Below are 16,286 nucleotides of genomic sequence, written 5' to 3' on the forward strand. Positions count from 1 at the left end.
TGGTCCATCTCCGACACTTCCTTTCCCTTCCTTGACCTCTCTGCCTCAATTTCTGGTGATAGACGGTCCACCAATATTCATTACAAGCCCACTGATTCCCACAACCACCTCAACTATAGCTCCTCACACCCTGCTCTTGTAAGAACTCCATCCCATTCTCTCAGTTCCTTCGCCTCCGTTGCATCTGTTCCAATGATGCCACTTTCCAAACCTATGCTTCTGACATGTCTTCCTTCTTCCTTAACCGAGATTTCCCACCCACTGTGGTTGACAGGGCCCTCAACCGTGTCTGACCCATCTCTTGCACCTCTGACCTCACACCTTCTTCTCCCTCCCAGGGCCATGATAGGGTCCACCTTGTCCTCACTTTTCACCCCACCAGCCTCTGAATTCAAAGGATCATCCTCCGCCATTTCCACCAACTCCAGCATGATGCCACCACCAAACACATCTTGCCCTCACCCCCCTCATTGGCATTCCATATGGACCATTCCCTCCAGGACACCCTGGTCCACTCCTCCATCAACCCCAACACCTCAACCCCCTCCCACAGCACCTTCCCATGCAATCGCAGAAGGTGCAGCACCTGCCCCTTTACCTCCACCCTCCTCACCATCCAAGAGCCCAAGCACTCCTTTCAGGTGAAGCAACACTTCACTTGCACCACCTTCAATTTGGTCTACTGCATCCATTGCTCCCAATGCAGTCTCCTCTGCATCGGCGAGACCAAATGCAGACTGAGTGACCGCTTTGAGGAGCACCTTCAGTCTGCCCAGAAGCATGACCCAGACCTTCCTGTCGCTTGCCATTTTAACACATGCCCACATGTCCGTCCTTGGCCTGCTGCAATGTTCCAGTGAAACCCAACGCAAACTGGAGGAACAGCACCTCATCTTCCGACTAGGCACTTTACAGCCTTCCGGACTTAATATTAAGTTCAACAATTTCAGACCATGAACTCTCCCCTCTATCCTCACCCCTTTTTTATCCCTTTTTTCAATATTCCTTTTTTTTATTATTTCTTATTTTTTATTATCTACTTTTTATCCACTTATTTTTATTTTTATTTATTTATTTTCATTTTTATTCATTGTTTCATCCCCACCTTTTATCCTATTTTCGGTCTTTTTTCCCACCACCGTACCCTCCCCCTACCCCACCCCCGCAAGGGCCATCTGTCACTTATTCATGTTGTTCTTTTCAGAGTACTTACCCTTGTTCTGCTATTATCACATTCTGCTTTCTTACCTTAATGCCACCATCAGCACCTCCTTTAGCCAGTACCACTACCATTAACACCCCCTTTGTCCTTTTGTTTATGGCATCTCTGTCAATCTCTGCTTTGCCCCCATCTATCGCTGGCCTTCTATCCAGCTTCACCTGCTCCACCCCCCTCAAACAGTGTACATTTCATCACATTTTTACTTCTCTTTAGCTGAGGAAGAGTCATACGGACTCTAAACGTTAACTTTGTTTTTCTCTCCACAGATGCTGTTAGACCTGCTGAGTTTTTCCAGCATTTTCTGTTTTTGTTTCAGATTTCCAGCATCCACACTATTTTGCTTTTATCTTAGTACTTATATTTATATAGTGCCTTTAAAATAATAAAAGTCCCAAGATGCTTCACAGGAGTATTATAAGACAAAATATGACACTGAGCCTCATAACGAGATATTACGTTAGATGACCAAAGGTTTGGTCAAAGTGGTACGTTTTAAGGATCATCCTAAAGGAGGAAAGTGAGGTAGAGAGGGATAGAGGTATAGGACAGGAGTTCCTGATCTTATGGCTTAGGCAATTGAAGGCATGGCCACCCATGGTGGGCCAATTAAAATTGGGGATGCTCAATTGGCTAGAATTAGATGAGTGCAGCTATCCCGGAGGGTTGTAAGGCTTGAGGAGATTAGAGAGATAGGGAAGGGTGAGACCATGGAGGGATCTGAAAATGAGGATGAGCATTTCAAATTTGAGTTGTTGCTTGACTGCCAATGTAGGTCAGCGAAATATAGGGGTGATAGGTGAACGGGGCTTGGTGTGAGTTAGGACACAGGCAGCAGAGTTTTGAATGACCTCAAGTTTATGGAGGGTAAAATGCAGGATTGCATTTGAATAGCCAAGGCTAGAGGTAACAAAGGCATGAATGAGGGTTTCAGCAACAGATGAGCTGAAGCAGGGGCAAAATTGGGCAATATTACGGAGGTGGAAATAGCCAGGCTTAGTGATGACATGAATATAGTGGAAGGAAAGGCGGCTGGCTGTAAAACCACCTGCCAAATCCAAAAAATATTATGGTTAATGTGAATAATGATCCCATGTGGCGACCCCATGTAACATGGGAAAAGCTGAAAGAGAAAGAAGGGAAAGAAAGAAAGCGATGGTGTGAATATGTTGATGGAAGTTCATCTTGGGGTTAAGGTTGTGAACAGTCTGGTTTAGTCTCAGACAGTTGCCAGGAAGAGGGATGGAGTCAGTAGCAAGACAACTGAGTTTGGAGTGGGGACCAAAAACAATGAATTCAGTCTTCAAAATATTTATTTGGAGGAAATTTCTGCTCACCCAGTGCTGAATGTTGGATAAATAGTCTGATAATTTAGCGACTGTGGAGTCGTCGAGAGAGGTGGTGGTGAGGTGGGGCTGGGTATCGTCAACGTACATGTGAAAATTAACATTGTGCTTTTAGATGATGTCACCAAGGGGCAGGGTGTAGGCGAGAAATAGGTTAGGCCAAGGTTATATCCTCCAACAATGATCGCTCTCTGCAGTGGCAAATCATCAGGCCATTTACAGAGGATTTTCCTCATGAACAAAATGCTAAATTTAAGAAGGTAGATTTAATTAATTTTGGCTGTCTCCTCATCCCTCAACATATTGGACTTCAAAGATCCTCAGCCTTATCTACAAATTTCTCCACAGCCTCAGCTTCTTCCTGTGCGTAATTTCCTCCAACTCCAGCCTATTGTGTGTTCCCTTCTCCCTACGTTCAATTACTGGTGGCAAGGCCTTCAGCTATCTCTGGAATTCTGCTAAGCTATTCTGCCATACGGCATCATTTCCCATCTTCAAAAACATTCTTCAACTGCACTTCACCATTCCCTCCTATACCCCTACTACTGCTGCTGTTGCTGGATCCAACCCGGAACTGTGCAGCACCTCAGGATGTAAGATGAAGGAGTTATAGAAATACAAGTTATTGTTGTTTGTGTAATTTTCCTAGGATAAACTAGATCTAATTTCTGTTTGCTCTTTCAGCTGAGTAGGATTAGTTCGAATTTTGTTTTAGTGAATGGGCTTAGTATGCATTATGTAGTTTCACATTTCAGAGTCAGTATAAGTGCTATTCATTTGTTTCCTGTGTCTCTTTCCTGTCTCCTTATTAACTCCCTCTGCTTTCCAAATAATTCCCCACTGTTTATTTAATTGTAAAAAAGACTAAACATTCCTGTTAATGCGCACAGCAGGTTTTCTTTCTTGCTAGTATTAATGCCAAGAAGGTCCCTAAGGACAGTGGTTCCCAAAGTGTTGGTCATGACCCCCAATGGGGTTGCAGAAATAACATCTGGGGTTTCAAGCTCCCTCTCCTCCAAGGCAGCAATGAAGACTGTGGAGAGAAGGCTCTGGTACAGCCCTGGATTCACTGAATCGATGCCGCCAATGAGCAAAGGGTTGTAAGGTGAGCCTAAAGCATCCTTTAACCTTAAGTAGCACTACTAGCGGCAAGTGCTGTGCAGGCCTGGGATGTTTGTACACTGATTTGGCACAGGCCAAGGCCAGCAAGCATAACTCAGTCACTCAGGGAGGTCATGTGGCTGAGCCAGGAAGGTGAGTGGCACCTCCAAATTCAATTGTTTCTGCTCCTGTCTGTCTGTTGTACAGGCTCCTTACCCTTCACAGGCACCAGCAACAAACACAAAAGGAGGCAGATGGTTGGGGGAGAGAAGAGGAGCCAATTATAGTGTGTGGGGAAGTGGAACTGATCAGTGTGTGTGTGGAGGCGGGGAAGGGGAGAGAGGCTATTACAGTGTAGGGGGTGGGAGGAGAGGGCTTTTACTATCTTTTGTCACTGGGCAAATGGAGAAATTGGTTGAAATCTACATGAGTACCTACAGTATTTTTACAAAGTACTTTAAAAACATAGATTTTCATATTTATATGATGTATTAAATGTTGGTCAATAATACACAAACTTTAATGATTATAAATTAATGTTACTGTGCTGTTTTATTGCTGTTTTGTTTTTGCTGATGTCTGGCATCACATTATTTCTCAAGTGTTAAAAGAAATGGGATCACACTGGAAAATAGATTGGGAAGCACTGATTTAGAAACCAAGTGCTATCTGTACCACGGTATTACCAGTTAGCTCACTCAGCAAAAATCTAGTTATTCTTCAGTATGACTACTGAGATTGTCCCCTAATAAACCTTAATATTTCCACACTTCACCTAAAACTCAAGCACAGGATTTAATATCAATGGTAAAGTGTGTCTACAGCACCAGAGTGAGTTTGCATTTTACCACCTGAACAAATGTTGTCATTTGACACTGTATTAAAATTAAGAATGGTCTTAATGTGAAAGTACCATCCTGTGCACATGACAATTGTTAATTAACAATTTTATGGAGTTTTGAAGCAAAATATATTCAGTATAAAACAAAACCAGCAGGGAAATAACAGTGTAAAGTACTAACGTACAAAGCATCAAAGAAAATCAATGAGTAAAAGTACAAAAATAGTTTAGGCATTAGCCAGCTCCACTGGGACCTGGTTCAAATCCAGCCCAGACTGACTGAAGTCTCCTGTCCCTGGGTGTCCTCTAACACAGACTTCTTCACCTTCAGGAGCATGAAAGTTCAAAAAGAGTGCATTACACTGCATAAAGTGAACTGAAAGTGATTCACTCTCGAGTTTGCTATCGTTTGCAGAGCTGACTTCAAGTGCTTACTCAATTTAAACAGCTACCCCACCACCCTCCACTCCATTCCTCTGGTCCCCAGCTGGGCAGAAAAAGGTCAGGTAAGGGGTTAAAAGTTTGAAAATTGCATTCCCTTCTCCAACCCACCATGTTCCCAGCAGTCGGAGGCCTACTAAACAAGCAAAAGTCATGGCCCAATGACATCATAATGAAATATTAACGTCAAGCCTGGGGAGTCCCACACTGTCTGCTGCCCAGATGCAGAATCGCAGCAGGAGCAGCTAACTGGCCAGAAAAGGCCAAGGGTGGTGTTGGAAAAGTTCCTTCAGTTTGAACTCCTTATGGACCAGGGTCAGTAGGAGTCCTTGGTTTTCTCAAGCTGGCCAGTCCCAGATCTCAAGGTACTCCCTCCCTTCTCTTCTGCTTGGGTGGATGTAAAAGATCCCATGACATTACAGATATCCCCCATTTAAAGCATGTTCTAATAGTCATTTTTGTTTTAGCGCTATTTGTAAGTTAGGGAGCTTACCAGAATAGCGCTGTCAGTCTTGACCTCCATTTTCGTTTTAGCGGTTACTGTGCCTGCACCAAAAATTGCATTGTAATTGCTCATGCTCGGTCTGTTTTTTCCCTCAATGCTTCGCTTGCTGCCCCTCTTCCAAGCTCCTCACTCGCTTCTGCTTGCTGCTTCTCCTGACTCCCTCACTCCCTCCTGTTCGCCCCTTCCCTCTCAAACCTCCTCACTCCCTCCCTCTTACCGTATCCCTTTCCTGAATGCTTCACTGTGAGCAAGGGCTTGGGAGACGGGCAGCGAGAAGGCAGGAGCAAAGGGGTCAGGAAAGGCAAATGAGGTGGCAAGAGAGGCAGCAAGCAAAAAGCAACGAGGGAAACATTGAGCACGAGGGAGTGTGCAGGTTGGGAGAGGTGACAAGCAGGAGGGAGTGAGCAGATCAGGAGAGGGATGGTGAGCAGGAGAGCATGGGTCAGAAAATGGGCAGTGAGCAGGAGGAAGTGAGGGACAGCAAGCGAGGCAGAGAAAGGGGCAGCAAGTGGGAGGGAGTGATGGAGTTGGGAGAGGGAGGTGGTCAGCGGCATGAAATGAGGGAGCAGCAGGGAGGTAAGCAGAAAAAGTAGGAAGAGTAGTAATAAGTAGGAAGAGTAGCAAGTAAAAAGGTGATTTTTGGGTCAGTTAGTTTCAAGGCAGCCAATACGCTTTTGATGTAAAAATCACAGGCCAGCAATGTAACTCACCCTTATTACATACTTTCTTATGGGAAAGTGTTTTTCGTTTAGTGCACTGTTTTGTCAGAACACATGGGGAGTGCTAAACAAGAGACAGCTGTATTTCAAAGAAAAGCAGCCTGGTTTCTGGCCAACAATGATCCCTTAATTAACATCACATACAAAGAAAACAGATTATTTGGTCATTATCACATTGCTGTTTGTGGGAGTTTGCTGAGTGCAAATTAGATGTCATGTTGCCCACATTACAATAGCGACTACGCTCAAAAAGCACTTAATTAGCTGTAAAGCACTCTCAGACTTCATGAAAAGTGCTATACAAATGTAAGTCTTTCTTTTTCATATTGTAAAAAGGATATAAAGGCACTGGAAGGTGCAAAAATAAATATTACAATTATAGAACTGAAAGTTTATGCCTACCAGGAAAGATTGGACAGGCTGGGGCTCTTTTCTCTAGAAAAGAGAAGACTGAGTTGTGACCTGATAGAGGTTTTTAAGATTATAAAAGGGTTTGATGGGGCAGATGTTTAACAAAGAAATGTTTCCATTTGCAGAGGAGACCAGAATGAAAGGCCATAAATATAAGATGGTCATTAATAAATCCAATTGAAAGTTCATGAGAAACGTCTTTACCTAGAGAATGACACAGCATTACCTGCTTCTGTGCTGTATATTCCACGAGTGGTTAGAATTTGGAATTCTGTACCATAAGGAGAGAAGCGATTAACATTGGTGCATTTAAAGTGAAGTTTGATAAACATGAGGGAGAAGAAATAGAAAGCTAAGGCATGGTGGTTAGGTGACATAGGTTGAAATCGTCCCAGAAATCGGCAGAGTCCAATATTGGGCAGGGAAAGCGCCATTTGACCCACCGGTGGCAATGACGGCTTTCTCCGTCATATCATGCGGCACTTTGTTTAAAAAATGGGGAGGCATGGGTTTCACGTCAGACCGCTGGCGGGGTAGCCTCTGATTCGCCTACTCCGCCATGACCTCAGGCCTTCAGTGATCCAAGCGCCATATTTAAAAGGCGCCCCTACACAGAGCTAGCACTCACTAAGGGATTGAAACCTACTGGAAATTCATGGCTGCCAAGGGGAGTAAACATGCTTTCCCCAAATTTAGCGATGTTTCTCTTGAGCACCGATGGGACGCAGCAAAGTCCTCTACCCCCACTCTGGGCTAAGAGGACAGACAGCAAGCAAAGTTACCCATCAAGTATGGGAGGTGGTGGTCAGCGCCAATACCCTGTATAGGAGGACAGTCACCCAGTGCCGTAAGAGATAAATGATCTCCTCTGTTCTAGGCTAAGTCACTCTTCTCATCACTCTCAACTCACACATCTCGGGGGGACCTAGTTCTAGAGTAGCCTTGGGGTAACAATCTGGTGAACACATTGCACTGTTTGATCCACAGGAGGCAGAGGCAGAAGTCTGTTCAGTCTGAGTCAGTTGAGTAGTTTCTGGACTTGGTCATACCTCAGTTGCTGGAGCTGCAAAGGCAAGCTTGGGAACATCAGGAAGGGATGTCCACTGCACTCCTCAGATTGCAAGGCGCAATGGAGGAGTCCTCTGCCTTCAGTCTGAGGTGATAGCGCTGGTATGCCAATGCACCGAGGTCAACACTGGTAGGATGGCTGCCGCCATTGGTCCAGAACATCAGTCCTGCACTGCTGCAGGAGCAGCACTCCATCGCTGAAGCACTTCAAGCATCCATCAGCGTCAACTCAAGAGGGGTGGGGCATCTCAAACTCACTGCAGCTGCCCCTTCCTCTCAAGCCAGGGGTCCTCGGGCACTCCTAGGGAGGAGGATCATCAGGTGCACACCCTGGGACCATCCACCCAGCTGACTCCAGGAGTATTTGGCCCATTCAAATCTCCTCTTCCTATGAACCCAGCAGTTCCAGTTGTGCAGGCCAAGGAGGATGCCACTGCCTCACAGCAGGACCCCAAAAGCAGGCCAGGGCCCTCCAGAGGACGCCTGCTATAGTCATCACAGACAACAGGACGTAGCAGTCAGCAGGCCACATCCACCTCTGCTGTGGATGTCATGACAGCGCCAAGAAGTAGCGGCAGGGTTGGAAAGGTCAAGATTTAGTTGCACAACGTGGGCATGGGTGTCAATCACTTGTACTTAATGTTGACCATTGTAAATACACTCCCAAGAATGTCTCCTTGTCTATGGCTCCTTGTTACGTTGAGCAGTGTTCATGTCAAATCAGATGTGAAACCTTGATTCCTGCACAAAACGAAGGTTGCTGTGGCAGTCCAGGGCCTCTCCTCTGTGTAGAGTGTAACCTTCTGAGGACAGTGATTGTCCAGCTTCAAAGTCACTGTCCAGATTAATGATGCATGCACCTGCATGTGGCTTGTGTTAGCTGCAAGAATCTCGTACCCAAGCATCACTGGGTTCGTGTCCTGGATTTACGTTCTCCGTGTGCTCTCAGCACCTTAGAGGCAGGGCCGTCCCCCCATCTCATCGTCTTTCCTGACCGGCGGTGTGATGCTGAAGGAAACAGGTGATTAAGACAACTTGATCCTTTGGCAGGCTTCAAGTCCATGTGGCCACTGCATCTCTGCAGCGTCTCCATGATATGAGCCTCATCACATCGTCTATGTGTGCTGTCCTCAGCCAGACAGCTATCAGATGTTCCCCGATGCAATGTGAAGATCGCAAGAATGTCCTCACCGCATCTTGTCATCATCCTCCTGGAATCTTGCGGCAATGAGGGCCTCACAGCTATGCCTGCCTCATCTGGCCAGCGCAACAGCCTCATCGCCTGCAATCTTGCCTTCCAGGACCCCATCACCCTCATCCCTTTCAATTTCCTCATCATCAGACGTGCAGCTCTTGCAACTCCTCATCATCCAGGTCCTCCCCACTTTGCATCGCCAGGTTGTGTAGCATGCAGCAAGCCACCATGATGCGTGACACCCTCTGGGGCGTGTACTGCAGTGCTCCACCAGGTCTGTCCAGGCACTGGAACCTCATTTTCAGGATGCTTATATGCGCTAAACCAAAACTTCAGGTTGTGGCATGAGCCTCGTTGTACCTTTTCTCACCAGGAGTCTGAGGCCATCACACGGGGGTCATCAGCCATGTCCTTTGCGGGTAGCCTTTATCCCTGAGGAGCCAACCCTGCATCCAGTGTGGTCCCTGGAAGATGTTAGGGATCTGAGATCTGTTAATGATGTACGAGTCTTGGTAGCTTCCGGGGTATCTTGCACACACCTGCATGATCCGTTTGTTATGGTCACAGACCAGCTGAACACAGAATGTGGAAGCCTTTGCGACTCATACTGGACTGCTTGTTGCCAGGGAGATTTAACAGTTACGTGGGTGCAGTCGGGAATCCGGATATATGAATAAATCCCAGCTCTTGCTTCCTGGCTTGCCTGATCCCTGTCAAAATTGACAAAGGTGTGTGCCTTGGCAAAAAGGGTGTCCGTGACCTCCAGGATACATGTGTGTGTTGAGATTTGCGAAATCCCGCAAAGGTCCCCAGTGGAGCTCTGGAAGGAGCCACGGCCATAGAAATTGAGGGCGGCAGTAACTTTAACTGTCAATGGCAGTAGATGCCCTCTGAGTCCCTGTGGTGCCAAATCCTACAAAAGGTGGCATATGTGCATGACTTGTTCCCTTGACATACATTGGCGACACAGGTTCTCGCTAATCTGTAGGAAGCACATGCACTGTCTGTAGACCCTGGGTCTAGCGATGCGCCAGGAAAGATGGCTCTGTGGGGTTTATCCTCTGCATGTGGAGGAGGCCATGCTACCCCTTGGTCTTCAGGTTCTGCTCCTCCCTTTGGCGAGCCTCCCCTTTCTCTCCTGCCTATAAGCAATCAGGCAGACAGCGAGATCACCAGATTCCATGTTCCTGATGGTCTTCTCACTGCAATGTGAAAGAGAGAGACGCAAGAGTCAGCAATTGTCTCCTAAAGACCACTCTTGGTCAAGTCATCGCCTGCGGCTGCCTCTCAAGGCCACTTAACGTTTGCCGGAGTCCAGGCCACCGCATGAATGTCCAGTGTTTAATGAGCATGATGGCTCACCATGTCCATACCCAGCACCGCCTCACATCACACAACTGACTCAGCCACTCGACTGCATCCTGAACTCTCATTTAAGGCGCAGGCTTTTTCCTAACCAGGACTCCAAGGCTTCGCGGTTTGTTTGTACCATGAGGGTGACTTTTCAATGTCAACTGAAACATATGCAAGGGACTAGGAGCGCACCTCTCCGTCAGTGTTTGATGATCACCTTTCCCAACAGGATCCTCAGGTTTACCCAGTCATGCAATTTGAGTTTGAAGTGTACGTGTGAGGGGTTAACAGTAGAGGAGCAATCATTGGCACTGTGAGGAATTAGTGCTGCTTGAGTGGGCAAAATTGCTTGACTAAGCTGACTCCAAGCATGTCAATTGAGTTCAAGCTAAACGTTCTCGGCTGCAGTGAAGTGCTCACCTTGGACATGTTTTGCCATTAGCCCGGCCGTTTTCTTCCACCCCTGCCCACTGCATGTGTTTGTGCTCAAACTTCAGTTGGTGATGCCATGACCAGCCCTTGCACTGTTGCCCTTGCACCGAGGTTGCCTTCTTCCCCCTTCCCCTTTTGCACTGTCGGCCTTGCCCCAGCATCACAAGCCAGCCATAAAGAAGCTGCTGCGGAGATTTGCCTATGCCTTCCCCGAATCCGCGGAGCTGCTGGGATCATCAGGAGTGCTTGCAAAGTTGTGTGCACTCAACTCCGCGTTCCCCTCGAAGTCGAGGTTGCCAGGTTCATGTATTTTTAAGGGCAGTTATAAATCATGCTGGCGGGAAATCACTCTGGTGTGGGGTTTAATGTGGGGATGATTCCGGCGTGCGGCCACAATAAGTTATTACAATTAGTTTCCTGACATTCAACTGCCGAAAATGCAGCCCACCACTGGTTGGCGGGTGGGGAAAGAGGGGACAATTATGTCCTGGATTTATGTCGTCAGGAAACACGACTAGGGCTGTCTCACAACATTCGCCGATCGCACCACCAAACACGCCCGCCGCAAAAGGGGGTAGAAAATCTCAGCCATAGGGTGGGAGGAGGTTCATATGGATCATAAAAACTGCTTGGACCTGTTGGCCTGAATGGCCTGTTCCTGTGCTGTAAATGTCATGAAATACTATGGAAATTTGCAAAATAAACCATAGTGTTTGGTGAGAGGTGCTCAGCCATAAATTTACAATGCTGGAGGAAACTGGATCTGGTTGAAACTCTGTTACGCTATGAGGAGGGGTGTGTCCTTTGATGGTGGTTGGGGGTGGGTGGCATTTACAGTTTTACTGTTACTGAAGTTGGTGTGCAGATGTAGCAAAAAAATAAAAAATAGCATTACTTTTTCAGGAGTTGAAACATGAAATATTCTGCGATGATATATTATCACTGTAAACGGCCAATTTATTTTCAAGTTTTTTTATTCTGATACACTCAGTTCACACCATACCAACAGAGATCTCAACAAACACAGCATATTAAAATTGACCAAGTATTACAAAAGATTCATTGTCAGATTTTCAGTCATTCTCACGCAGGTAATTTAAAGACACCTCCCTCTATTTTTCATTATCGTTTTCCCTGTTTACTCCCAAATTACTTTTTAAATTAATTTATAGGATATGGGCAAAGCTGGTATTTGTTATTCAGCCCTATTTATACTAAGATGGACTGTGGGCAATATTCTTGAACCAGTGGTTTGATACAATCAAGTGGTTTGTTATGCCATTTCATAGAATTATCACAAGTAAACCACATTGATGTGGATCAGCAGTCTCATATGGGCCAGACCAGGTGAGAATTGCAAGTTTCCTTTGTCAAATGGGCATTCATGAATAAGTTGTGTTTTTATCACAATGTGATGACTTCATGGTCACTTTTACTGATTCCAGCTCTTTATTTTCAGATTATTGAAACCGAATTTGAATTCTCAAACTACCATGGTGGGATTTTTTTTTTATTCCTTCATGGGATGTGGCCATTACTGGCTAGGGCCGCATTTATTGCTCATCAACTGAGTGGCTTGCTAGGCTATTTCTGAAGGCATTTAAGAGTCAACCACATTGCTGTGGGTCTGGAGTTACATGCAGGCCAGACCAGGTAAAGATGGCAGGTTTCCTTCCCTAAATGACATTAATGAACCGGATGGGTTTTTTATGGTCATCATTAGACTTTTAAATCCAGATTTTTATTGAATTCAAATTCCACCATCTGCATTGCCCAGTGACAATACCTCTACACCATCACTTCCCCTTTTCACTCACTCACTGCTATATATAACTGGTCTCACTGACCCGTGCAGTGGGTTTGGATGGGAAGGTGAAATTAGCTCTTGATTCGCTGCTGGAACATACTACATTACTGGATCTGAATCATTTAGTAGCTGCAGTTGAGAGATTGGGAAGGTGCCTTGTTCTCAGTCTTTCATAATTCTCCTCCGAATTGGCTGCTTAGAGAAGCAAAAATGCAGGTCAGGGGCAGCTGCACATCTGAATCCTCGCTCTCCCAGGATTTTCCTAAGGACTGCCTTTTTGATCACTCTTGAAGGAATTTATTCACTACTCCACCCATCCATTTTCACACCGCTTCTCCTGGTGAGGGTTACAGTGGCAATAAGGTGAGCAGGGCCGACCAGACTTCCCTTTCCTCAGCCACAGATTCCAGCTCCTCCTGGGGGATTACCAGGATTAACCAGGCCAGCCAAGAGATGTAATGCCTCCAGCCAGTCCTGGATCGGCCTCGAGGTCTCCACCCAATGGGCCATGCCCAGTAAAGCAGCAACGGGAGCCTATCAGGGGGTATCCTTATCAGATGCCCGAACCAACTCAACTGACCCTTCTTGATCTGGAGGGGCAGTGACTCTACTCCGAGGCTCTCCCAGATTGCCAAATTCCTCACCCTGTCCCAGAGAGTACGCCCAGCAACTTTGTGGAGAAACATCATTTTTGCTGCTTGTACCAGCAATCTTATCCTTTCGGTCATTACCCACAGTTCATGACCAAAGGTGAGGATGGGGACATAGATCGACCAGTAAACAGAGAGTTTCGTCCTAAAGCTCAGCCCCCCGCTTCACCACCACGGACTGGTAGAGTGCCCGCAGAACTGCAGCCACCACACCAATCCACTGATCAATCTCACGCTCCCCACACCATCACTCGCGAACAACATCCCGAGATACTTGAACTCCTCCACTAAGGGAAGCCGTTCCCTGCTCACCTGGAGAGAGCAACCCACTCTTTTCCAGGAGAGAACCATGACCTCAGATTTGGAGGTGCTGATCCGCATCCCAGCCATGTCACATTCGACAGCAAAACGTTTGAGTGCGCGCTGGAGATCTCAATCGGATGAGGCAAGGAGCACAATATCGTCTGCAACAGCAGAGATGCCACCCTCAAGCCCCCAAGCTGGATACTCTCCATACATCAGCTGCACCTTGATATCCTGTCCATGAAAATCACGAACAGAAGCGGAGACAAGGTGCACCCTTGGTGGAGTCCAACGCCCACCTTGAGCGAATTCGACTTAACGGCGAGAATGCAGACACAATTTTCACTCCGCAAATAGAGGAACTTGTTGGCACAGAGGCGGCACCTCTTATTCCTGTAGCACCTCCCACAAAATATCCCGAGGAATACAGTCGTATGTCAGGGGGCAAAGAGTTGGTCCACTGTTCCAAGGCCAGGGCGGAATCCGCATTGTCCCTCCTGAATCTGAGGTTCGACTAACGGACGAAGTCTCCTCTCCAGCATTCTGGCATAGGCTTTCCCGGGGAGTCTGAGGAGTGTGATCCCTCTATAATTGGGGCACACCCTCTGGTTTCCTTTCTTAAAGATGGGGACAACCACCCCAGTTTGCCAATCCAGTGGTACTGTCCCCGCCTTCCACACAACATTGAAGAGGCACGTTAACTACGACACCCCAACATTGTCCAGTGCCTTCAACATCTCCAGACAAATCTCATCCACCCCTGCTGCCTCACCGCTATGATACTTACCTTCTCCTGGCATGTCAAGGACCTTTAAACTTCAATGGGCCTTTAACTTAACTGGTTTATGGCAGCTGGTGCTGTAAAAAAGGGTGTGTGGCCTCCTTCTGTTCTACTCAGCTGCACTTCGACGCTAGGCCCCAGGGACACGCTGCCCCGCCTGGATCTCGCCTGGCCTCAGTTGGAAGGTTGGGCAACATAGGATCGAAAAAAAATTAAGGTAAGAAATTGGGAATGGAGTGGCAACCCAACACTGAATGCCACTCCAAAGAAGTTCAGGCCCAATATGTTACATTTCCTCAAAATAGTGCATCAAGAAAGCATACAGAGTGCTCAGCTACCTTTTCCTTCTATTGACTTGCTTCAGATTGTGTTGCATCTGAAAATGAATTGGGTCATTCTGAGAAACAGATAGCTCTTCTAATTAGTGATGTCACCAATGTAGGTCAAGTGGGAAGGGCAGTACATACCAAGTAGATTCAAAAGAGCAAGAAATATGACTTATTTTTAAAAAACAGAAGGATAACAAATATCTTTATAACAATGTTTACGCGGATATAGGAAACATACAGTGACCTAGACTTTCCTTAACAAGCAATTGTGCTTGTTGCAAGTGATAAATTTAACAACAATGTGAGAATGGAATAATGCACAAGTAGAGATAATTACCATCTTATTATGTCACATTAGGACATGATATATTGGAGCAGATTTATAGTATGTTTCAACTTTACAATAAGCATTTCTACTTATTTTAGTTGAAGAAAATTAAATATGGTAATGTCATTTTGTTGATACACCAATGAGATTATGAATTCCACTGGCACTCATTTCTCTGCATAAGAATAATTTCAAAGAGCTCCACTACACTACATAACCAAATACAGGAGCAGAGGAGAGATATCAACATCATGGATCTATCCATAAGGTCTGCAATAAACCTCACACAACACTCCTCCTCTGTGCAGGAGTCCTGTCCCGAGGAAGATTTGTATCTCAAGACATCACTTCCATCTATAAAAATGGAAATTCTTGCTTATGAAACTGGGGTCATTGGAACATGCAGAAGAATACAGAAAGGCATTTGCTGAGCCCAGGCATCCCAATACAATTTAGCCAAGGCTTTCTGTCCTCTCAGGAACACCAAGACCCATTTCATGAAACTTCCAAGCTTATTACACTTGACTCCAGTTACAGCAGGTTATGTCACGTAATCAATCTCTCTGAAAATGAATTGGAAATTAGATATATTTGAAAACCTTTATACATTACTCTAACAAGTGGTACAGCACCAAAGTAAAGTGCACGTTAGATTCTGTTTCCTTCTTAAACTATCTGTTCAGTTACTTTACCCTGTTGGAATGTATCGAAAGTAAATAAAGTAAAATTTCTGTTCTCCGGCATTCTGCCAACCAGAATTCTCTATTAACTGGAATTCTGGGGTCGGATCTGTCTTTTGGCTGGAGATGTCAAACTCACTGGTAGTTGTTATCGATGGCCTGTCCTTGCTCTGGTCTCAGCCTCCCACTGTTCTGCAGCACCATCTCCCCTCGGTGCCGCTCACTCGATTTGTGCGCCCCTGCACTTCTCGAGACCTCAACACCTGCGTGATCACCCTGGAGCTTTCTGATTGGATGAAAATGCGGAACTCACCTTGCATCTTAGTTAACCAGCATATTTGATTAACCAGCACCTCCCGTTCCCAGAGCATGCTGGATAACAGAGATTTTCCTGTAACTGTGAAGTGTTTAGAATTTACTCAACAAATGTTATTGAACTGTTGAATACCCTACATTAATTTCAAAATGCAGAATTCAGATTTATTCCATCACAGAATTTCTACAGGTTTTTTTAAAAACATAAACTCCTGATATAGAATGTAATACAAGAGCGTACTGAACTACAGACCATTTCCAAAATCTCAGGATTGTGTGGGAAAAAAAACACTTCTCTCATTTATTCTTTCCCCTCTTTTAAGTTTCCCTTGTACTCCAAAACATCCCCAACCAAATGTACATGCAGAAAACACTGCTCTAGGCCTCTGCAACTGATGTTCTGCAACTATCTTATTACTTCTTCAGGAAATTCAGAAGCATCTAGCCCAATTATTAGCCTCC

At 45.8% G+C, this 16,286-nt stretch overlaps 1 protein-coding gene across 2 annotated transcripts in view; it reads right to left on the minus strand.

Moving 5' to 3' along the window:
• The window catches only part of LOC144692622 (putative oxidoreductase ZK1290.5), a 139,916-nt gene that overhangs the window by 70,359 nt on the left and 53,271 nt on the right, over positions 1-16,286 (minus strand). The gene's annotated exons all lie outside the window — the stretch shown is intronic.

This window comes from Cetorhinus maximus, chromosome 17, assembly GCF_964194155.1.
Source record: "Cetorhinus maximus chromosome 17, sCetMax3.hap1.1, whole genome shotgun sequence".
NCBI lineage: Eukaryota > Metazoa > Chordata > Chondrichthyes > Lamniformes > Cetorhinidae > Cetorhinus > Cetorhinus maximus.